Raw genomic sequence first — 8,961 nt, 5'->3', positions numbered from 1 at the left:
AAATAATCATTGGAGTCCCCTGGTGGTCAAATGGTAAGGCTATAGTATGTGCTCCAAAAAGGAAAATTTTTTGACCATCTTCAAATCTTACTAAAAAGTGATCTAGATAATTATACACACCATCCTAAGTCTTTCTGCAGGTGTTTCAACGGTTTTCGTGCCTTTTTTCAAACATTCATCGGAGCTCCCTGGTGGTCAAATGGTAAGGCTATAGTATGTGCTCCATGAAGGGAAATTTTTTGACCACTTTCAAATCTTACTAAAAAGTGATCTAGATCATTATACACGCACATCTAAGTGTTTCTGCAGGTGTTTATAGGCTTTTCGTGCCTTTTTTCAAACATTCATCGGAGCTCCCTAGTGGTCAAATGGTAAGGCTATAGTATGTGCTCCATAAGGGTATTTTTTGGACAATCTTGAAATCTAATTAAAAAGTGATCTAGATAATTCTACACGCCCACCTAAGTGTTTCTGCAGGTGTTTCAAGATGTTTCAAGCTTTTATTCAAACATTCATCTAGAGCCCCCTGGTGGTCAAATGGTAAGGCTATAGTATGTGCTCCAAAAAGGAAAATTTTTTGGACCATCTTCAAATCTAATTAAAAGGTGATCTAGATCATTATACATGCCCACCTAAGTGTTTCTGGAGATGTTTCAAGATGTTTCAAGCTTTTATTCAAACATTCATCTAGAGCCCCCTGGTGGTCAAATGGTCAAGCTATAATATGTGCTCCAAAAGGGTCATTTTTTGACCATCTTGAAACCTAATTAAAAAGTGATCAAGATCATTATACACGCCCACCTAAGTGTTTCTGGAGGTGTTTCAAGGCTTTTCATGCCTTTTTTCAAAAATTCTTTGGAGCCCCCTGGTGGTCAAATGGTCAAGCTATAGTATGTGCTCCATAAGGGTCATTTTTGGACCATCTTGAAATCTAATTAAAAAGTGATCAAGATCATTATACACGCCCACCTAAGTGTTTCTGGAGGTGTTTCAAGGCTTTTCGTACCTTTTTTCAAACATTCATCGGAGCCCCCTGGTGGTCAAACGGTAAGGCTATAGTATGTACTCCAAAAAGGGAATTTTTTGACCATCTTCAAATCTTACTAAAAGTGATCTAGATCATTATACACACCCACCTAAGTGTTTCTGGAGGTGTTTCAAGGCTTTTCGTAACTTTTTTCAAAAATTCTTCGGAGCCCCCTAGTGGTCAAACGGTCAAGCTATAATATGTTCTCCAAAAGGGTCATTTTTTGACCATCTTGAAACCTAATTAAAAAGTGATCTAGATAATTATACACGCCCACCTAAGTGTTTCTGGAGGTGTTTCAAGGCTTTTCATACCTTTTTTCAAACATTCATCGGAGCCCCTTGGTGGTCAAATTGTTAGGCTATAGTATGTGCTCCAAAAAGGCTCATTTTTGGACCATCTTCTAATCATTCTAAAAAGTTATCTAGATCATTATACACACCCACCTAACTGTTTCTGGAGGTGTTTCAAGATGTTTCTTACCTTTTTTCAAGAATTCATCAGAGCCCCCTGGTGGTCAAATGGTAAGGCTATAGTATGTGCTCCAAAAAGGGAAATTTTTGGACCATCTTGAAATCTAATTAAAAAGTGATTTAGATCATTATACACGCCCACCTAAGTGTTTCTGGAGGTTTTTCAAGATGTTTCAAGCTTTTATTCAAACATTCATCCGGAGACCCCTAGTGGTCAAATGGTAAGGCTATAGTATGTGCTCCAAAAGGGTCATTTTTGGACCATCTTGAAATGTAATTAAAAAGTGATCTAGATCATTATACACACCCGCCTAACTGTTTCTGGAGGTGTTTCAAGATGTTTCTTACCTTTTTTCAAACATACATCGGAGCCCCCTGGTGGTCAAATGGTAAGGCTATAGTATGTGCTCCAAAAAGGCTCATTTTTGGACCATCTTCAAATCTTGCTAAAAAGTGATCTAGATCATTATACACGCCCACCTAAGTGTTTCTGGAGGTGTTTCAAGGCTTTTCATACCTTTTTTAAAACATTCATCGGAGCCCCCTGGTGGTCAAATGGTAAGGCTATAGTATGTGCTCCAAAAAGGGAAATTTTTGGACCATCTTGAAATCTAATTAAAAGGTGATCTAGATCATTATACATGCCCACCCAAGTGTTTCTGGAGGTGTTTCAAGATCTTTCAAGCCTTTATTCAAACATTCATCAGAGCCTCCTGGTGGTCAAACGGTAAGGGTATAGTATATGCTCCAAAAGGGGAAATTTTTGGACCATCTAAAAATCTCATTAACAACTGATCTAGATCATTATACACGCCCCCCTAAGTGTTTCTGGAGGTGTTTCAAGATCTTTCAAGCCTTTATTCAAACATTCATCAGAGCCCCCTGGTGGTCAAATGGTCAAGCTATAGTATGTGCTCCATAAGGGTCATTTTTGGACCATCTTGAAATCTAATTAAAAAGTGATCTAGATAAATATACATGCCCACCTAAGTTTGTCTGGAGGTGTTTCAAGATGTTTCTTGCCTTTATTCAAACATTCATCCGGAGACCCCTGGTGGTCAAATGGTCAAGCTATAGTATGTGCTCCATAAGGGTCATTTTTGGACCATCTTGAAATCTGATTAAAAAGTGATCCAGATAATTATACACGCCCACCTAAGTGTTTCTGCAGGTGTTTCAAGATGTTTCTTGCCTTTATTCAAACACTCATCGGAGCCCCCTGGTGGTCAAATGGTCAAGCTATAATATGTGCTCCAAAAGGGTCATTTTTTGACCATCTTGAAACCTAATTAAAAAGTAATCTAGATCATTATACACGCCCACCTAAGTGTTTCTGGAGGTGTTTCAAGATCTTTCAAGCCTTTATTCAAACATTCATCAGAGCCCCCTGGTGGTCAAATGGTGAAGCTATAATATGTGCTCCAAAAGGGTCATTTTTGGACCATCTTTAAATCTAATTAAAAAGTGATCTAGATCATTATACACACCCACCTAAGTGTTTCTGGAGGTGTTTCAAGGCTTTTTGTGCCTTTTTTCAAACATACATCGGAGCCCCCTGGTGGTCAAATGGTACGGCTATAGTATGTGCTCCAAAAAGGGAAATTTTTTGTCCATCTTCAAATCTAATTAAAAGGTGATCTAGATCATTATACAAACCCACCTAAGTGTTTCTGGAGGTGTTTCAAGATGTTTCAAGCTTTTATTCAAACATTCATCCGGAGCCCCCTGGTGGTCAAATGGTAAGGCTATAGTATGTGCTCCAAAAAGGGAAATTTTTTGACCATCTTCAAATCTAATTAAAAAATGATCTAGATCATTATACACGCCCACCTAAGTGTTTCTTCAGGTGTTTCAAGATGTTTCAAGCCTTTATTCAAACATTCATCAGAGCCCCTTGGTGGTCAAATGGTAAGGCTATAGTATGTGCTCCAAAAGGCTAATTTTTGGACCATCTTCTAATCATTCTAAAAAGTTATCTAGATCATTATACACACCCACCTAACTGTTTCTGGAGGTGTTTCAAGATGTTTCTACCTTTTTTCAAGAATTCATCGGAGCCCCCTGGTGGTCAAATGGTAAGGCTATAGTATGTACTCCAAAAAGGCTCATTTTTGGACCATCTTCAAATCTTGCTAAAAAGTGATCTAGATCATTATACACACCCACCTAAGTGTTTCTGGATGTGTTTCAAGATGTTTCTTACCTTTTTTCAAGAATTCATCGGAGCCCCCTGGTGGTCAAATGGTAAGGCTATAGTATGTGCTCCAAAAAGGGAAATTTTTTGACCATCTTCAAATCTAATTAAAAAATGATCATGATCATTATACACGCCCACCTAAGTGTTTCTGGAGGTGTTTCAAGATGTTTCGTGTCTTTGTTCAAACATTCATCGGAGCCCCCTGGTGGTCAAATGGTAAGGCTATAGTATGTACTCCAAAAGGCTCATTTTTGGACCATCTTCAAATCTTGCTAAAAAGTGATCTAGATCATTATACACACCCACCTAAGTGTTTCTGGATGTGTTTCAAGATGTTTCTTACCTTTTTCAAGAATTCATCGGAGCCCCCTGGTGGTCAAATGGTAAGGCTATAGTATGTGCTCCAAAAAGGGAAATTTTTTGACCATCTTCAAATCTAAATAAAAAGTGATCTAGATCATTCTACATGCCCACCTAAGTGTTTCTGGAGGTGTTTCAAGATGTTTAAAGCTTTTATTCAAACATTCATAAGAGCCCCCTGGTGGTCAAATGGTCAAGCTATAATATGTGCTCCAAAAAGAGAAATTTTTGACTATCTTGAAACCTAATTAAAAAGTGATCTAGATCATTATACACGCCCACCTAAGTGTTTCTGGAGGTGTTTCAAGGCTTTTCATACCTTTTTTAAAACATTCATCGGAGCCCCCTGGTGGTCAAATGGTAAGGCTATAGTATGTGCTCCATGAAGGGAAATTTTTTGACCACTTTCAAATCTTACTAAAAAGTGATCTAGATCATTATACACGCCACCTAAGTGTTTCTGCAGGTGTTTCAAGATGTTTCAAGCCTTTATTCAAACATTCATCAGAGCCCCTTGGTGGTCAAATGGTAAGGCTATAGTATGTGCTCCAAAAAGGCTAATTTTTGGACCATCTTCTAATCATTCTAAAAAGTTATCTAGATCATTATACACACCCACCTAACTGTTTCTGGAGGTGTTTCAAGATGTTTCTTACCTTTTTTCAAGAATTCATCGGAGCCCCCTGGTGGTCAAATGGTAAGGCTATAGTATGTACTCCAAAAAGGCTCATTTTGGACCATCTTCAAATCTTGCTAAAAAGTGATCTAGATCATTATACACACCCACCTAAGTGTTTCTGGATGTGTTTCAAGATGTTTCTTACCTTTTTTCAAGAATTCATCGGAGCCCCCTGGTGGTCAAATGGTAAGGCTATAGTATGTGCTCCAAAAAGGGAAATTTTTGGACCATCTTCAAATCTTGCTAAAAAGTGATCTAGATCATTATACAAACCCACCTAAGTGTTTCTGCAGGTGTTTCAAGATGTTTCAAGCCTTTATTCAAACATTCATCAGAGCCCCCTGGTGGTCAAACGGTAAGGCTATAGTATGTGCTCCAAAAGGGTCATTTTTGGACCATCTTCAAATCTTACTAAAAAGTGATCTAGATAATTATACACACCATCCTAAGTCTTTCTGCAGGTGTTTCAACGGTTTTCGTGCCTTTTTTCAAACATTCATCAGAGCCCCCTGGTGGTCAAACGGTAAGGCTATAGTATGTGCTCCAAAAGGGGAAATTTTTTGACCATCTTCAAATCTAATTAAAAATGATCATGATCATTATACACGCCCACCTAAGTGTTTCTGGAGGTGTTTCAAGATGTTCGTGTCTTTGTTCAAACATTCATCGGAGCCCCCTGGTGGTCAAATGGTAAGGCTATAGTATGTACTCCAAAAAGGCTCATTTTTGGACCATCTTCAAATCTTGCTAAAAAGTGATCTAGATCATTATACACACCCACCTAAGTGTTTCTGGATGTGTTTCAAGATGTTTCTTACCTTTTTTCAAGAATTCATCGGAGCCCCCTGGTGGTCAAATGGTAAGGCTATAGTATGTGCTCCAAAAAGGGAAATTTTTTGACCATCTTCAAATCTAAATAAAAGTGATCTAGATCATTCTACATGCCCACCTAAGTGTTTCTGGAGGTGTTTCAAGATGTTTAAAGCTTTTATTCAAACATTCATAAGAGCCCCCTGGTGGTCAAATGGTCAAGCTATAATATGTGCTCCAAAAAGAGAAATTTTTGACTATCTTGAAACCTAATTAAAAAGTGATCTAGATCATTATACAAGCCCACCTAAGTGTTTCTGGAGGTGTTTCAAGGCTTTTCATACCTTTTTTAAAACATTCATCAGAGCCCCCTGGTGGTCAAATGGTCAAGCTATAGTATGTGCTCCATAAGGGTCATTTTTGGACCATCTTGAAATCTAATTAAAAAGTGATCTAGATAAATATACATGCCCACCTAAGTTTGTCTGGAGGTGTTTCAAGATGTTTCTTGCCTTTATTCAAACACTCTTCGGAGCCCCCGGTGGTCAAATGGTAAGGCTATAGTATGTGCTCCAAAAAGGGAAATTTTTTGACCATCTTCAAATCTAATTAAAAGGTGATCTAGATCATTATACAAACCCCACCTAAGTGTTTCTGGAGGTGTTTCAAGATGTTTCAAGCTTTTATTCAAACATTCATCAGAGCCCCTGGTGGTCAAATGGTAAGTCTATAGTATGTGCTCCAAAAGGGTCATTTTTGGACCATCTTGAAATCTGATTTAAAAAGTGATCTAGATAATTATACACGCCCACCTAAGTGTTTCTGCAGGTGTTTCAAGATGTTTCTTGCCTTTATTCAAACACTCATCGGAGCCCCCTGGTGGTCAAATGGTAAGGCTATAGTATGTGCTCCAAAAAGGCTCATTTTTGGACCATCTTCAAATCTTTCTAAAAAGTGATCTAGATCATTATACACGCCCACCTAAGTGTTTCTGGAGGTGTTTCAAGATGTTTCAAGCTTTTCTTCAAACATTCATCAGAGCCCCCGGGTGGTCAAATGATCAAGCTATAATATGTGCTCCAAAAGGGTCATTTTTTGACCATCTTGAAACCTAATTAAAAAGTGATCTAGATCATTATACAAGCCCACCTAAGTGTTTCTGGAGGTGTTTCAAGGCTTTTCATACCTTTTTTTAAAACATTCATCAGAGCCCCCGGTGGTCAAATGGTAAGGCTATAGTATGTGCTCCAAAAGGGTCATTTTTGGACCATCTTGAAATCTAATTAAAAAGTGATCTAGATCATTATACACACCCACCTAAGTGTTTCTGGAGGTGTTTCAAGGCTTTTTGTGCCTTTTTTCAAACATACATCAGAGCCCCCTGGTGGTCAAATGGTAAGGCTATAGTATGTGCTCCAAAAAGGGAAATTTTTTGACCACTTTCAAATCTTACTAAAAAGTGATCTAGATCATTATACACGCCCACCTAAGTGTGTCTGGAGGTGTTTCAAGATGTTTCTTGCCTTTATTCAAACATTCATCGGAGCCCCCTGGTGGTCAAAGGTTAGGCTATAGTATGTGCTCCAAAAAGGGAAATTTTTTGGACCATCTTCAAATCTAATTAAAAAGTGATCTAGATCATTATACATGCCCACCTAAGTGTTTTTGGAGGTGTTTCAAGATGTTTCAAGCTTTTATTCAAACATTCATCCGGAGGACCCCTGGTGGTCAAATGGTAAGGCTATAGTATGTGCTCCAAAAAGGGAAATTTTTTGACCATCTTCAAATCTAATTAAAAGGTGATCTAGATCATTATACACGCCCACCTAAGTGTTTCTGGAGGTGTTTCAAGGCTTTTCATACCTTTTTTCAAACATTCATCGGAGCCCCCTTGTGGTCAAATGGTAAGGCTATAGTATGTGCTCCAAAAAGGGTCATTTTTGGAGCATCTTGAAATCTAATTAAAAAGTGATCTAGATAATTATACACACCCACCTAAGTGTTTCTGCAGGTGTTTCAAGATGTTTCTTGCCTTTATTCAAACACTCATCGGAGCCCCCTGGTGGTCAAATGGTAAGGCTATAGTATGTTCTCCAAAAAGGCTCATTTTTGGACCATCTTCTAATCATCCTAAAAAGTAATCTAGATCATTATACACACCCACCTAACTGTTTTTGGAGGTGTTTCAGATGTTTCTTACCTTTTTTCAAGAATTCACCGGAGCCCCCTGGTGGTCAAATGGTAAGGCTATAGTATGTGCTTCAAAAGGGTCATTTTTGGACCATCTTGAAATCTAACTAAAAGTGATTTAGATCATTATACACGCCCACCTAAGTGTTTCTGGAGGTGTTTCAAGATGTTTCAAGCTTTTATTCAAATATTCATCTAGAGCCCCCTGGTGGTCAAATGGTCAAGCTATAATATGTGCTCCCAAAAGGGTCATTTTTGGACCATCTTGAAATCTAATTAAAAAGTGATCTAGATCATTATACACACCCACCTAAGTGTTTCTGGAGGATTTTCAAGGCTTTTTGTGCCTTTTTTTCAACATACATCGGAGCCCCCTGGTGGTCAAATGGTCAAGCTATAATATGTGCTCCAAAGGGTCATTTTTGGACCATCTTGAAATCTAATTAAAAAGTGATCTAGATCATTATACACACCCACTTAAGTGTTTCTGGAGGTGTTTCAAGGCTTTTTGTGCATTTTTTCAAACATACATCGGAGCCCCCTGGTGGTCAAATGGTAAGGCTATAGTATGTGCTCCAAAAAGGGAAATTTTTTGACCACTTTCAAATCTTACTAAAAAGTGATCTAGATCATTATACATGCCCACCTAAGTTTTTCTGGAGGTGTTTAAAGGCTTTTCATACCTTTTTTAAAACATTCATCCGGAGACCCCTGGTGGTCAATGGTAAGGCTATAGTATGTGCTCCAAAAAGGGAAATTTTTTGACCATCTTCAAATCTAATTAAAAGGTGATCTAGATCATTATACAAACCCACCTAAGTGTTTTCTGGAGGTGTTTCAAGATGTTTCAAGCCTTTATTCAAACATTCATCAGAGCCCCCTGGTGGTCAAACGGTAAGGCTATAGTATGTGCTCCAAAAGGGTCATTTTTGGACCATCTTCAAATCTTACTAAAAAGTGATCTAGATAATTATACACACCATCCTAAGTCTTTCTGCAGGTGTTTCAACGGTTTTCGTGCCTTTTTTCAAACATTCATCGGAGCTCCCTGGTGGTCAAATGGTAAGGCTATAATATGTGCTCCAAAAGGGGAAACTTTTGGACCATCTAAAAATCTCATTAACAACTGATCTAGATCATTATACAAGCCCACCTAAGTGTTTCTGGAGGTGTTTCAAGGCTTTTCATACCTTTTTTAAAACATTCATCAGAGCCCCCTGGTGGT

Source organism: Sphaeramia orbicularis, unplaced genomic scaffold (assembly GCF_902148855.1).
Source record: "Sphaeramia orbicularis unplaced genomic scaffold, fSphaOr1.1, whole genome shotgun sequence".
Taxonomy (NCBI): Eukaryota; Metazoa; Chordata; class Actinopteri; order Kurtiformes; family Apogonidae; genus Sphaeramia; species Sphaeramia orbicularis.
This window is presented reverse-complemented; position numbering follows the sequence as displayed.